The sequence below is a fragment of the Amia ocellicauda genome, chromosome 4 (assembly GCF_036373705.1).
Source record: "Amia ocellicauda isolate fAmiCal2 chromosome 4, fAmiCal2.hap1, whole genome shotgun sequence".
NCBI lineage: Eukaryota > Metazoa > Chordata > Actinopteri > Amiiformes > Amiidae > Amia > Amia ocellicauda.
Window position 1 is genome coordinate 13,882,508 of NC_089853.1, and position 15,674 is coordinate 13,898,181.

Consider the following 15,674-nt stretch of genomic DNA (forward strand, 5'->3'; position numbering starts at 1 on the left):
TGGAAGTTGAAACAGAATACACACCTTTCATGGCCTTCTGTACCAGTTGATGTGGGGTTGATTGTGCTGTGAAAATACTACACGGAGATGAGCCTGTCATGTTTATATGAACGTTTGACTTGTAACTTTCTTCATGGGTTTCAATCTACTTTTTATGGAAAACTGTTGTAGCTATTTCCATTTCTTATCCCTGTGGCGCTGACTTCCAAAACACATATGCAACAAGAAACTGAAAAACAAATCGTAAGACCCCAAAACAAATACAAAACGGTTGTTTTGTGTTTGTCTTTTTACGTTTGGTCTGTGTTTTTCTGATTGCGTTTGTGTTTTGTACTTTGAAGCCACCGTACACACACCTCATCACGTCTGAGACTTTTAAACCTGATCCCCAAACATACACATCGCACGTCCTGTTCGGTGTCAAAATATATACGAGTGTTTTCAGTTTTCTCTTCTTATTTCTTCTGCTTTCCATTGTTCATTGAATTCTTGTCATCTCCTGTTTGAAAAATGACATCAGAATGTATACATTACATATGCACGCATAATAGAAAAACTGTACTTGAAACAGCAATAGAAAGTGAATAACCTTTTCTGAAATAATTTGTAGCTTCTCCCCTTGTCCTTGTTCTTTCTTCGTGTCGTTTGTGTATTAGTGTGCAAGCACAAGTCAGAAAAAGCTTTATATTTCTTGCTTGTTCCTTTGAAGCTTAATTTCACTGCGCTTCAGCTTCCTGGGTTTTTATCCTCAGTTTCCATTAAACCCACTTGACGGTCCTGCAAGTTAGAGAAGCAGTCAGATATTTTCTGGAAACGCAATAAAGCAACGATGGAAGTTGAAACTGAACACACACCTTTCATGGCCTTCTGTACCAGTTGATGTGGGGTTGATTGTGCTATGAAAATACTACACGGAGATGAGCCTGTCATGTTTAGGAATGTGTGACTTGTAACTTTCTTCATGGGTTGCAATCTAGTTTTTATGTAAAGCTGTTGTAGCTATTTCCATTTGTTTTCCCTATGGCGCTCACTTGCAAAACACAAAGGCAACATGAAATACACAAATGCAAAATGAAAACCAAAACGTAAAACCCAAAAACAAAACGGTTGGTTTGTGTTTGTCTTTTTACGTTTGGTCTGTGTTTTTCTGATTGCGTTTGTGTTTTGTACTTTGAAGCCACCGTACTCACACCTCGTCACGTCTGAGACTTTCAAACCTGATCCCCAAACATACACATTGCACGTCCCGTTCAGTGTCAAAATACATATACGAGTGTTTTCAGTTGTCTCTTCTTATTTGTTCTGCTTTCCATTGTTCTTTGAATTCTTCTCATCACCTGTTTGAGAAATGAAATGAGAATTGATTCACTAAATATGCACGCTTACTAGAAAAACTGTACTTGAAACAGCATTAGAAAGTGAATAACCTTTTCTGAAATAATTAGTAGCTTCTCTCCATGTCCTTGTTCTTTCTTCGTGTAGTTTGTGTATTACTGTGCAAGCACAAGTCAGAAAAAGCTTAATATTTCTTGCTTGTTGCATTTGAAGCTTTTCTTCACTGCGCTTCACCTTCCTTTGTTTTTATCCTCAGTTTCCATTAAACCCACTTGACGGTCCTGCAAGTTAGAGAAGCAGTCAGATGTTTTCTGGACAAGGTGAGAAAACTATTGGAAGTTGAAACAGAATACAAACCTTTCATGGCCTTCTGTACCAGATGATGTGGGGTTGATTGTGCTGTGAAAATACTACACGGAGATGAGCCTGTCATGTTTAGGAAAGTGTGACTTGTAACTTTCTTCATGGGTTGCAATCCAGTTTTTATCGAAAGCTGTTGTAGCTATTTCCATTTGTTTTCCCTATGGTGCTGACTTGCAAAACACAAAGGCAACAAGAAATACACAAATGCAAAATGAAAACCAAAACATAAAACCTAAAAACAAAACATTTGTTTTTTGTTTGTCTTTTTACGTTTGGTCTGTGTTTTTCTGATTACGTTTCTGTTTTGTACTTTGAAGCCACCGTACTCATACCTCGTCACGTCTGAGACTTTTAAACCTGATCCCCAAACATACACATCGCACGTCCTGTTCGGTGTCAAAATATATATGAGTGTTTTCAGTTTTCTCTTCTTATTTCTTCTGCTTTCCATTGTTCATTGAATTCTTCTCATCGTCTGTTTGAAAAATGAAATGAGATTTTATACACTAAATATGCACGCTTTCAAGAACATCTGTACTTGAAACAGCAATAGAAAGTGATTAACCTTTTCCGAAATAATTATTAGATTCTCCCCTTGTCCTTGTTCTTTCTTCGTGTAGATTGTGTATTACTGTGCAAGCAGTAGTCAGAAAAAGCTTCATATTTCTTGCTTGTTGCATTTGAAGCTTTTCTTCACTGCGCTTCACCTTCCTGTGTTTTTATCCTCAGTTTCCATTAAACCCACTTGACGGTCCTGCAAGTTAGAGAAGCAGTCAGATGTTTTCTGGACAAGGTGAGAAAACTATTGGAAGTTGAAACAGAATACACACCTTTCATGGCCTTCTGTACCAGTTGATGTGGGGTTGATTGTGCTGTGAAAATACTACACGGAGATGAGCCTGTCATGTTTAGGAACGTGTGACTTGTAACTTTCTTCATGGGTTTCAATCTACTTTTTATGGAAAACTGTTGTAGCTATTTCCATTTCTTATCCCTGTGGCGCTGACTTCCAAAACAAATATGCAACAAGAAACTGAAAAACAAATCGTAAGACCCCAAAACAAATACAAAACGGTTGTTTTGTGTTTGTCTTTTTACGTTTGGTCTGTGTTTTTCTGATTGCGTTTGTGTTTTGTACTTTGAAGCCACCGTACTCATACCTCGTCACGTCTGAGACTTTTAAACCTGATCTCCAAACATACACATCGCACGTCCTGTTCGGTGTCAAAATATATACGAGTGTTTTCAGTTTTCTCTTCTTATTTCTTCTGCTTTCCATTGTTCATTGAATTCTTCTCATCACCTGTTTGAGAAATGAAATGAGAATTAATTCACTAAATATGCACGCTTACTAGAAAAACTGTACTTGAAACAGCATTAGAAAGTGAATAACCTTTTCTGAAATAATTAGTAGCTTCTCTCCATGTCCTTGTTCTTTCTTCGTGTAGTTTGTGTATTACTGTGCAAGCACAAGTCAGAAAAAGCTTAATATTTCTTGCTTGTTGCATTTCAAGCTTTTCTTCACTGCACTTCACCGTCCTGTGTTTTTATCCTCAGTTTCCATTAAACCCACTTGACGGTCCTGCAAGTTAGAGAAGCAGTCAGATATTTTCTGGACAAGGTGAGAAAACTATTGGAAGTTGAAACAGAATACACACCTTTCATGGCCTTCTGTACCAGTTGATGTGGGGTTGATTGTGCTGTGAAAATACTACACGGAGATGAGCCTGTCATGTTTAGGAACGTGTGACTTGTAACTTTCTTCATGGGTTGCAATCTACTTTTTATGGAAAGCTGTTGTAGCTATTTAAATTTGTTTTCCCTATGGCGCTCACTTGCAAAACACAAAGGCAACATGAAATACACAAATGCAAAATGAAAACCAAAACGTAAAACCCAAAAACAAAACGGTTGTTTTGTGTTTGTCTTTTTACGTTTGGTCTGTGTTTTTCTGATTGCGTTTGTGTTTTTTACTTTGAAGCCACCATACTCACACCTCGTCACGTCTGAGACTTTTGAACCTGATCCCCAAACATACACATCGCACGTCCCGTTCAGTGTCAAAATACATATACGAGTGTTTTCAGCTCTCTTCTTATATCTTCTGCTTTCTATTGTTCATTAAATTCTTGTCATCTCCTGTTTGAAAAATGACATGAGAATGTATACATTACATATGCACGCATAATAGAAAAACTGTACTTGAAACAGCAAAAGAAAGTGAATAACCTTTTCTGAAATAATTAGTAGCTTCTCCCCTTGTCCTTGTTCTTTCTTCGTGTCGTTTGTGTATTAGTGTGCAAGCACAAGTCAGAAAAAGCTTTTTATTTCTTGCTTGTTCCTTTGAAGCTTTTTTTCACTGCGCTTCACCTTCCTGGGTTTTTATCCTCAGTTCCATTAATCCCACTTGACGGTCCTGCAAGTTAGAGATGCAGTCAGATGTTTTCTAGACAAGGCAATACAGCAATGATGGAAGTTGAAACTGAACACACACCTTTCATGGCCTTCTGTACCAGATGATGTGGGGTTGATTGTGCTGTGAAAATACTACACGGAGATGAGCCTGTCATGTTTAGGAAAGTGTGACTTGTAACTTTCTTCATGGGTTGCAATCTACTTTTTATGGATAGCTGTTGTAGCTATTTCCATTTGTTTTCCCTATGGCACTGACTTGCAAAACACAAAGGCAACAAGAAATACACAAATGCAAAATGAAAACCAAATCGTAAGACCCCAAAACAAATACAAAACGGTTGTTTTGTGTTTGTCTTTTTACGTTTGGTCTGTGTTTTTCTGATTACGTTTGTGTTTTGTACTTTGAAGCCACCGTACTCATCCCTCGTCACGTCTGAGACTTTTAAACCTGATCCCCAAACATACACATCGCACGTCCTGTTCGGTGTCAAAATATATATGAGTGTTTTCAGTTTTCTCTTCTTATTTCTTCTGCTTTCCATTGTTCATTGAATTCTTCTCATCGTCTGTTTGAAACATGAAATGAGATTTTATACACTAAATATGCACGCTTTCAAGAACATCTGTACTTGAAACAGCAATAGAAAGTGATTAACCTTTTCTGAAATAATTATTAGATTCTCCCCTTGTCCTTGTTCTTTCTTCGTGTAGATTGTGTATTACTGTGCAAGCAGTAGTCAGAAAAAGCTTTATATTTCTTGCTTGTTCCTTTGAAGCTTTTTTTCACTGCGCTTCAGCTTCCTTGGTTTTTATCCTCAGTTTCCATTAAACCCACTTGACGGTCCTGCAAGTTAGAGAAGCAGTCAGATATTTTCTGGAAACGCAATAAAGCAATGATGGAAGTTGAAACTGAACACACACCTTTCATGGCCTTCTGTACCAGTTGATGTGGGGTTGATTGTGCTGTGAAAATACTGCATGGAGATGAGCCTGTCATGTTTATGAACGTTTGACTTGTAACTTTCTTCATGGGTTGCAATCTACTTTTTATGGAAAACTGTTGTAGCTATTTCCATTTGATATCCCTGTCGCGCTGATTTCCGAAACACATAGGCAACAAGAAACTGAATAACAAATCGTAAGACCCCAAAACAAATATAAAACGGTTGTTTTGTGTTTGTCTTTTTACGTTTGGTCTGTGTTTTTCTGATTGCGCTTGTGTTTTGTACTTTGAAGCCACCGTACACACACCTCGTGACGTCTGAGACTTTTAAACCTGATCCCCAAACATACACATTGCACGTCCTGTTCGGTGTCAAAATACATATACGAGTGTTTTCAGTTTTCTCTTCTTATTTCTTCTGCTTTCTATTGTTCATTAAATTCTTGTCTTCTCCTGTTTGAAAAATGAAATGAGATTTTATACACTAAATATGCACGCTTGCTAGAAAAACGGTACTTGAAACAGCATTAGAAAGTGAATAACCTTTTCTGAAATAATTAGTAGATTCTCCCCTTGTCCTTGTTCTTTCTTCGTGTAGATTGTGTATTACTGTGCAAGCAGTAGTCAGAAAAAGCTTTATACTTCTTGCTTGTTCCTTTGAAGCTTTTTTTCACTGCGCTTCAGCTTCCTGGGTTTTTATCCTCAGTTTCCATTAAACCCACTTGACGGTCCTGCAAGTTAGAGAAGCAGTCAGATATTTTCTGGAAACGCAATAAAGCAACGATGGAAGTTGAAACTGAACACACACCTTTCATGGCCTTCTGTACCAGTTGATGTGGGGTTGATTGTGCTATGAAAATACTACACGGAGATGAGCCTGTCATGTTTAGGAATGTGTGACTTGTAACTTTCTTCATGGGTTGCAATCTAGTTTTTATGTAAAGCTGTTGTAGCTATTTCCATTTGTTTTCCCTATGGCGCTCACTTGCAAAACACAAAGGCAACATGAAATACACAAATGCAAAATGAAAACCAAAACGTAAAACCCAAAAACAAAACGGTTGGTTTGTGTTTGTCTTTTTACGTTTGGTCTGTGTTTTTCTGATTGCGTTTGTGTTTTGTACTTTGAAGCCACCGTACTCACACCTCGTCACGTCTGAGACTTTCAAACCTGATCCCCAAACATACACATTGCACGTCCCGTTCAGTGTCAAAATACATATACGAGTGTTTTCAGTTGTCTCTTCTTATTTGTTCTGCTTTCCATTGTTCTTTGAATTCTTCTCATCACCTGTTTGAGAAATGAAATGAGAATTGATTCACTAAATATGCACGCTTACTAGAAAAACTGTACTTGAAACAGCATTAGAAAGTGAATAACCTTTTCTGAAATAATTAGTAGCTTCTCTCCATGTCCTTGTTCTTTCTTCGTGTAGTTTGTGTATTACTGTGCAAGCACAAGTCAGAAAAAGCTTAATATTTCTTGCTTGTTGCATTTGAAGCTTTTCTTCACTGCGCTTCACCTTCCTTTGTTTTTATCCTCAGTTTCCATTAAACCCACTTGACGGTCCTGCAAGTTAGAGAAGCAGTCAGATGTTTTCTGGACAAGGTGAGAAAACTATTGGAAGTTGAAACAGAATACACACCTTTCATGGCCTTCTGTACCAGATGATGTGGGGTTGATTGTGCTGTGAAAATACTACACGGAGATGAGCCTGTCATGTTTAGGAAAGTGTGACTTGTAACTTTCTTCATGGGTTGCAATCCAGTTTTTATCGAAAGCTGTTGTAGCTATTTCCATTTGTTTTCCCTATGGTGCTGACTTGCAAAACACAAAGGCAACAAGAAATACACAAATGCAAAATGAAAACCAAAACATAAAACCTAAAAACAAAACATTTGTTTTTTGTTTGTCTTTTTACGTTTGGTCTGTGTTTTTCTGATTACGTTTCTGTTTTGTACTTTGAAGCCACCGTACTCATACCTCGTCACGTCTGAGACTTTTAAACCTGATCCCCAAACATACACATCGCACGTCCTGTTCGGTGTCAAAATATATATGAGTGTTTTCAGTTTTCTCTTCTTATTTCTTCTGCTTTCCATTGTTCATTGAATTTTTCTCATCGTCTGTTTGAAAAATGAAATGAGATTTTATACACTAAATATGCACGCTTTCAAGAACATCTGTACTTGAAACAGCAATAGAAAGTGATTAACCTTTTCCGAAATAATTATTAGATTCTCCCCTTGTCCTTGTTCTTTCTTCGTGTAGATTGTGTATTACTGTGCAAGCAGTAGTCAGAAAAAGCTTCATATTTCTTGCTTGTTGCATTTGAAGCTTTTCTTCACTGCGCTTCACCTTCCTGTGTTTTTATCCTCAGTTTCCATTAAACCCACTTGACGGTCCTGCAAGTTAGAGAAGCAGTCAGATGTTTTCTGGACAAGGTGAGAAAACTATTGGAAGTTGAAACAGAATACACACCTTTCATGGCCTTCTGTACCAGTTGATGTGGGGTTGATTGTGCTGTGAAAATACTACACGGAGATGAGCCTGTCATGTTTAGGAACGTGTGACTTGTAACTTTCTTCATGGGTTTCAATCTACTTTTTATGGAAAACTGTTGTAGCTATTTCCATTTCTTATCCCTGTGGCGCTGACTTCCAAAACAAATATGCAACAAGAAACTGAAAAACAAATCGTAAGACCCCAAAACAAATACAAAACGGTTGTTTTGTGTTTGTCTTTTTACGTTTGGTCTGTGTTTTTCTGATTGCGTTTGTGTTTTGTACTTTGAAGCCACCGTACTCATACCTCGTCACGTCTGAGACTTTTAAACCTGATCTCCAAACATACACATCGCACGTCCTGTTCGGTGTCAAAATATATACGAGTGTTTTCAGTTTTCTCTTCTTATTTCTTCTGCTTTCCATTGTTCATTGAATTCTTCTCATCACCTGTTTGAGAAATGAAATGAGAATTAATTCACTAAATATGCACGCTTACTAGAAAAACTGTACTTGAAACAGCATTAGAAAGTGAATAACCTTTTCTGAAATAATTAGTAGCTTCTCTCCATGTCCTTGTTCTTTCTTCGTGTAGTTTGTGTATTACTGTGCAAGCACAAGTCAGAAAAAGCTTAATATTTCTTGCTTGTTGCATTTCAAGCTTTTCTTCACTGCACTTCACCGTCCTGTGTTTTTATCCTCAGTTTCCATTAAACCCACTTGACGGTCCTGCAAGTTAGAGAAGCAGTCAGATATTTTCTGGACAAGGTGAGAAAACTATTGGAAGTTGAAACAGAATACACACCTTTCATGGCCTTCTGTACCAGTTGATGTGGGGTTGATTGTGCTGTGAAAATACTACACGGAGATGAGCCTGTCATGTTTAGGAACGTGTGACTTGTAACTTTCTTCATGGGTTGCAATCTACTTTTTATGGAAAGCTGTTGTAGCTATTTAAATTTGTTTTCCCTATGGCGCTCACTTGCAAAACACAAAGGCAACATGAAATACACAAATGCAAAATGAAAACCAAAACGTAAAACCCAAAAACAAAACGGTTGTTTTGTGTTTGTCTTTTTACGTTTGGTCTGTGTTTTTCTGATTGCGTTTGTGTTTTTTACTTTGAAGCCACCATACTCACACCTCGTCACGTCTGAGACTTTTGAACCTGATCCCCAAACATACACATCGCACGTCCCGTTCAGTGTCAAAATACATATACGAGTGTTTTCAGCTCTCTTCTTATATCTTCTGCTTTCTATTGTTCATTAAATTCTTGTCATCTCCTGTTTGAAAAATGACATGAGAATGTATACATTACATATGCACGCATAATAGAAAAACTGTACTTGAAACAGCAAAAGAAAGTGAATAACCTTTTCTGAAATAATTAGTAGCTTCTCCCCTTGTCCTTGTTCTTTCTTCGTGTCGTTTGTGTATTAGTGTGCAAGCACAAGTCAGAAAAAGCTTTTTATTTCTTGCTTGTTCCTTTGAAGCTTTTTTTCACTGCGCTTCACCTTCCTGGGTTTTTATCCTCAGTTCCATTAATCCCACTTGACGGTCCTGCAAGTTAGAGATGCAGTCAGATGTTTTCTAGACAAGGCAATACAGCAATGATGGAAGTTGAAACTGAACACACACCTTTCATGGCCTTCTGTACCAGATGATGTGGGGTTGATTGTGCTGTGAAAATACTACACAGAGATGAGCCTGTCATGTTTAGGAAAGTGTGACTTGTAACTTTCTTCATGGGTTGCAATCTACTTTTTATGGAAAGCTGTTGTAGCTATTTCCATTTGTTTTCCCTATGGCACTGACTTGCAAAACACAAAGGCAACAAGAAATACACAAATGCAAAATGAAAACCAAATCGTAAGACCCCAAAACAAATACAAAACGGTTGTTTTGTGTTTGTCTTTTTACGTTTGGTCTGTGTTTTTCTGATTACGTTTGTGTTTTGTACTTTGAAGCCACCGTACTCATCCCTCGTCACGTCTGAGACTTTTAAACCTGATCCCCAAACATACACATCGCACGTCCTGTTCGGTGTCAAAATATATATGAGTGTTTTCAGTTTTCTCTTCTTATTTCTTCTGCTTTCCATTGTTCATTGAATTCTTCTCATCGTCTGTTTGAAACATGAAATGAGATTTTATACACTAAATATGCACGCTTTCAAGAACATCTGTACTTGAAACAGCAATAGAAAGTGATTAACCTTTTCTGAAATAATTATTAGATTCTCCCCTTGTCCTTGTTCTTTCTTCGTGTAGATTGTGTATTACTGTGCAAGCAGTAGTCAGAAAAAGCTTTATATTTCTTGCTTGTTCCTTTGAAGCTTTTTTTCACTGCGCTTCAGCTTCCTTGGTTTTTATCCTCAGTTTCCATTAAACCCACTTGACGGTCCTGCAAGTTAGAGAAGCAGTCAGATATTTTCTGGAAACGCAATAAAGCAATGATGGAAGTTGAAACTGAACACACACCTTTCATGGCCTTCTGTACCAGTTGATGTGGGGTTGATTGTGCTGTGAAAATACTGCATGGAGATGAGCCTGTCATGTTTATGAACGTTTGACTTGTAACTTTCTTCATGGGTTGCAATCTACTTTTTATGGAAAACTGTTGTAGCTATTTCCATTTGATATCCCTGTCGCGCTGATTTCCAAAACACATAGGCAACAAGAAACTGAATAACAAATCGTAAGACCCCAAAACAAATATAAAACGGTTGTTTTGTGTTTGTCTTTTTACGTTTGGTCTGTGTTTTTCTGATTGCGCTTGTGTTTTGTACTTTGAAGCCACCGTACACACACCTCGTGACGTCTGAGACTTTTAAACCTGATCCCCAAACATACACATTGCACGTCCTGTTCGGTGTCAAAATACATATACGAGTGTTTTCAGTTTTCTCTTCTTATTTCTTCTGCTTTCTATTGTTCATTAAATTCTTGTCTTCTCCTGTTTGAAAAATGAAATGAGATTTTATACACTAAATATGCACGCTTGCTAGAAAAACGGTACTTGAAACAGCATTAGAAAGTGAATAACCTTTTCTGAAATAATTAGTAGATTCTCCCCTTGTCCTTGTTCTTTCTTCGTGTAGATTGTGTATTACTGTGCAAGCAGTAGTCAGAAAAAGCTTTATACTTCTTGCTTGTTCCTTTGAAGCTTTTTTTCACTGCGCTTCAGCTTCCTGGGTTTTTATCCTCAGTTTCCATTAAACCCACTTGACGGTCCTGCAAGTTAGAGAAGCAGTCAGATGTTTTCTGGAAACGCAATAAAGCAACGATGGAAGTTGAAACTGAACACACACCTTTCATGGCCTTCTGTACCAGTTGATGTGGGGTTGATTGTGCTGTGAAAATACTACACGGAGATGAGCCTGTCATGTTTAGGAGCGTGTGACTTGTAACTTTCTTCATGGGTTGCAATCTACTTTTCATGGAAAGCTGTTGTAGCTTTTTCCATTTGTTATCCATGTGGACCTGACATGCAAAACACAAAGGCAACAAGAAATACACAAATGCAAAATGAAAACCAAAATGGAAAACCCAAAAAACAAAAGTTATGTTGTGTTTGTCTTTTTACTTTTGGTCTGTGTTTTTCTGTTTGTATTTGTATTTTGTACTTTGAAGCCACCATACTCACACCTCGTCACGTCTGAGACTTTTAAACCTGATCCCCAAACATACACATTGCATGTCCCGTTCGGTGTCAAAATACATATACGAGTGTTTTCAGTTTTGTCTTTTATTTCTTCTGCTTTCTATAGTTTATTGAATTCTTCTTTTCTTTTGTTTGAAAAATGAAATGAGAATTTAAACTTTAATTATGCACACTTCATATGTGTCGTTTGGGCAGAGCAAATTAACTTGAATTAAACATAAAATTATAACAAAAGTAACAATACAAATAATAATAAGTTCTTTTCCCAGATTAGTATTGTGATGGGACCCTACAACATTCTAATGAAATGAAAAAGAAATGTGAAACTTTGGTGAAATAAGATTACATGAAAAAGGCAACAATGGTTAGTTTTAAATGAAATTACATTGAGCATTTACCCCACCTGAAAAGAAATGTGACCACTGTGCCTAGTTGAAATCTTCAGTTTGACTGTCTCCTTGGTTGGTCCTCTTTTTTCACAGTTTATCTTCATTGTTTCAATTCTGTCCTGACCAATGATCTAATTGTTTCCGTCTTGTGCTCTCCTTTTATGTATGTATGTATGTATGTATGTATGTATGTATGTATGTATGTATGTATTTATTTATTTATTCATCTATTTATTTATTTATTTTGCTAAATGATTTCCATAAAACTGCTAAACAGTTATTTACTCCATAAAAAGAGTGAACTGCACAGTATTGTAACACCCTTAAAGTGACTCAGGGGCTGGATTACAATTAAAAATGTTTTTGCTGCGAATGCTCATCCTACAGGTATAATGAATGTATTGTTGAATTGTATTGTTATTTGTATAAAATTGTAATTGCAAGTAATAGATTAATAGACCGACTGGATAAATTACTGGTTTATAACTGAACAACTGTCATTGTTTTGATGATGCCACCAAAAGAAAAACATCCAGAAATGGTGTTACTTTCATTTACCCATCAGTGGTTAAATCAGTGTTATTAAATAGAATTTCCAGAAAAGAAATATTAAGTCAGGAATAAATCATTCCTGTGATGTCTCCAATAAATTATCGGATTACTATTGTTTACCTTGTTTCTGTTGGGTAGCTTATGAAGATTGGAGCCACTTGCATCTTATTAGTAACCAACCCCATTTGAATAGGTGGGATGGATTTCATTCATCTCCTGTTAGAAATGAAATCTGAAATTGTATATCCAAGACCATAAGTTATCCATGTATGACTACCTCCAACATAAAGGAAAATACTCTATTCAAAGGCATTATTGTAATTACTGTTTATTTTGATGTTGAAAGCAATTGAAAAAATGCAATTGATTACTCTCAGGCCATTCAGTATTGTTGTGTAATTGTTATTATTATTATCATTATTTATTTCTTAGCAGACACCCTTATCCAGGGCTATTTACAAAATATTAGAGCAAAGTGCAATAATACAGTACTGTTGCTTTGGTCTGTCCCTTTCACTATACATAAGTGGCTTACATTTGTGATCATTTGCTTTTAATTAATACAATATCAATGTATAATTTAAGTTCTTTCCTAAAACTCACCTGCTAAGCCAATCCTATCTATATCAATAATAATTAAAAAATTGCAATTTACACAGGGAGAAGTAACAATCACATCATATCATTAAGTATATAAGTATTTTAATAATTTTCAATAACCGCTTTAACCAGTACAATGGGGCCTAACCCAGTGGACACAGGGTCAAGACAGACTTCACCCTCGTGGACTCAAGGTATAACAAAATATCATTGTATTCATACTCTCTATATACACACACTCCCGTAATCAACACCCATAATACTAACAGAGCAAGGGAGGTATATAATAATTTTCATATCACACAGCAACGAAGGCATAAAATACCAAGTGCATTTAATGGCCCATTGCTTTTCAGTTCAGTCCCGGCACACGCTGCAGTGCGCCCTGCACAGTACAGGACTGTCTACCTTACTGAGATCTGGGTCCAGAACCAGCGTATCCTAGTCCGTCCACAGCGGGCCTTTGGAGAGGGCTACCACCCCCCCACACCCATCCCCTTGGTCAGCGGCACTGTCCGTCGTGCACACACTCTTCCGCCGCTCCCGTCCACGCACCGTGGCGTCCTCTGCCTCAGACTCGCATCTGCTTGCGGTGACAGTACCTTCTCCGCACAGAATCGTGCTGTCCCCGGCCACACTGCCTTCCCCCACACCCCACACCCCACACCCCAAACCCATTCCCCTTTAAACACAGGACAAAGGCTGATAGTGAATCAGCTCTCCATTATGATGTCATTAAATTCCAAAGCCGTAGAAAACAATAACACGCTAGGCCTATTGTGTCCTATATCAAACTCAATTCTTAATATAGAGAAATAAAACAACTCAATGGAAATCATTTCCTTAATTTTGACAATACAAAAATGTTACTTCCACTAGACATTAATATATTTAATCATTCAATCATAAAATAGCCTACATTTTTTCACACAACACCGACAGTTCAACACAGCAACTTACTCAGGTTGTTACCACGAAGCTATTTAACCTAATAATTAAAACAATATAGAAATCGAGCCAACACCTACTACTAACCTAACACATCAAACTAAGATGTAGCCGAAGTGTAACAGGCAGTTTGCGGTATCTTGATCTGGTCTGTGCGATCAGTGTTGCTATTTTGATTGCCATGGAAACGGACGCGTCATGGTCGGTTGCTATGGCAGAGTACTGGGGGGGAGTATTAATACTGATACGTCACCCCCCCATGGAGACGGGCTTATATTATTGGGGGGACAATGTAACGTTCCCTCAACACCACCCCCCCCCCCCCCCCCAAACCTATGTCTATGAATATCTGATATACTGGCCAATGAAATGCAACCAGTCTGTCTAGATTTATATTTTCACTTGACACCCCTGTTCTCGATCTTTTACTTGTAAAGTGTTGTACACAAGGCAACAATTTCTTAGCTAAAGACAAAAATATATATTTGGACTTTTTATGTATGTATTTATTTATTTGTATTTGCATGTTTTATCACTCATACAACCTACTATTTAGGTTACAGTTTTAGTTCCCATTATAAATATCAGATCACATGTCCCAATGTTTAATTCTTAATTCTTTGTATTGGCTTTCTGTGTATCATTGTTTATTTTATCTCTCTCTCTCTCTCTCTCTCTCTCTCTCTCTCTCTCTCTCTCTATCTCTCTCTCTCTCTCTCTTTCTCTCTCTCCCTATATTATCTTCATGCTGTTTTAATAGGTCTTAGTGAATAAGAATAAGAATAAGAGCAAAAACACTCACATATTAGTCCTGTAGCTTCAATCCAGAAAGTACCAAATGAACAAATTAAGTGTTGAAGTTACTTAGGTTACTACTTCAACCCTTACAGCATCCGTTAATTGTGATGCCAAAGTCCTATTCATTGAATGAAAATAAGTACTCCAATAAAAATGAAGAAAACAAACCCAGACAGTTGTATCTCCTTTCATACATATCTTTAATAAGTTACACATAAATCAAATGGATTATACAGCATATCAAAAAAATGATGTGGGATTTTGTCAACAAAATATTTGCAATATTTGTATACTTGAAAAAGAAATGTAAGGACAAAATGCATCGTCTGACTATAAATAGGTTGAATTTCAAGGCTTTAGTCTGTAAATAGCATTTTTCATGCAGATACTTCATTTTGTTATACGTCAGAAAACATGTTTAGTTTTGTTTACTTGTGAATATAGCCACCTTTACCATGAATGTACCATTTAAAAGCAGTAGGAAAACATTATTATGACCAATGTGCTTGAATCATTGACCCATACAAGTTATGTTGCAAGCTCCAGTATTGACCCAAATATAAGATGACCTCGAAGTTAAGATGACCTTAACTTTCAAAGAGACATTTGTACCCTGTCATCTCAAACAGATAAGACAACTTCAGCAATTAATGGAGAAAAATCAATATTCCTTTATAAACCATAAGAGGGAGTCCATGGTACATTTTTTAATCCAGCAAAGCTCTGATAGTTGCTTGCAATAAAAAAAAAATCCAGGTTTGTATTCTAAGGTGGTAATGTCACAAAAATCAGATGCTCTGAGACTGAGCAGTTGTTTTTGAGATTTTTAGTCAACTGTTTGATGCTTCATCGTCTCTGACAACCATGATTTTTGCATCATAACATCTTCTTAAACCCTTTGAAATTGGACCCTTTTTCAATCCATTCCTTTCCACAGGTTTATCAATTTAGTAGAGCATATCTCATGAATAAAGGACAAGTTGTATTTTTAAAATGGTACTTTCATCAAATAAAACTAATTGGAACCTGAGTTAAAGACAAGTACTTTTATGTTATTTTCATAGGTGTAGGTTTAGAGGGGGACGGGGGGGGGCGTGTTCCCCCCCAACGTTGAGAGAACGTTTCATTCCCCCCCTCAATAATGTATGCCCTGAAACTAA

At 37.1% G+C, this 15,674-nt stretch overlaps 3 long non-coding RNA genes across 4 annotated transcripts; all 3 read right to left on the bottom strand.

The window, feature by feature from the left end:
* Nucleotides 1–1,717: 1,717 nt before the first annotated feature.
* Nucleotides 1,718–3,619, bottom strand: LOC136748863 (uncharacterized). Its single transcript, XR_010816633.1, has 3 exons — nucleotides 3,092–3,619; nucleotides 2,264–3,001; nucleotides 1,718–2,173 (listed from the first exon to the last, which is right to left on the bottom strand). It is a non-coding gene; the product is annotated as an uncharacterized LOC136748863 (long non-coding RNA).
* A 1,647-nt stretch (nucleotides 3,620–5,266) lies between these two features.
* On the bottom strand, nucleotides 5,267–7,151 carry LOC136748864 (uncharacterized). The gene is made up of 3 exons (XR_010816634.1): nucleotides 6,438–7,151; nucleotides 5,600–6,347; nucleotides 5,267–5,509 (listed from the first exon to the last, which is right to left on the bottom strand). It is a non-coding gene; the product is annotated as an uncharacterized LOC136748864 (long non-coding RNA).
* Nucleotides 7,152–10,877: 3,726 nt separating this feature from the next.
* On the bottom strand, nucleotides 10,878–13,817 carry LOC136748865 (uncharacterized). 2 transcript variants are annotated; one of them, XR_010816635.1, is made up of 3 exons: nucleotides 13,729–13,817; nucleotides 12,289–12,384; nucleotides 10,878–11,046 (listed from the first exon to the last, which is right to left on the bottom strand). It is a non-coding gene; the product is annotated as an uncharacterized LOC136748865 (long non-coding RNA). The 2 variants fall into 2 exon arrangements; XR_010816636.1 differs by having other exon boundaries at nucleotides 13,688–13,795.
* Between the last annotated feature and the right edge of the window lie 1,857 nt (nucleotides 13,818–15,674).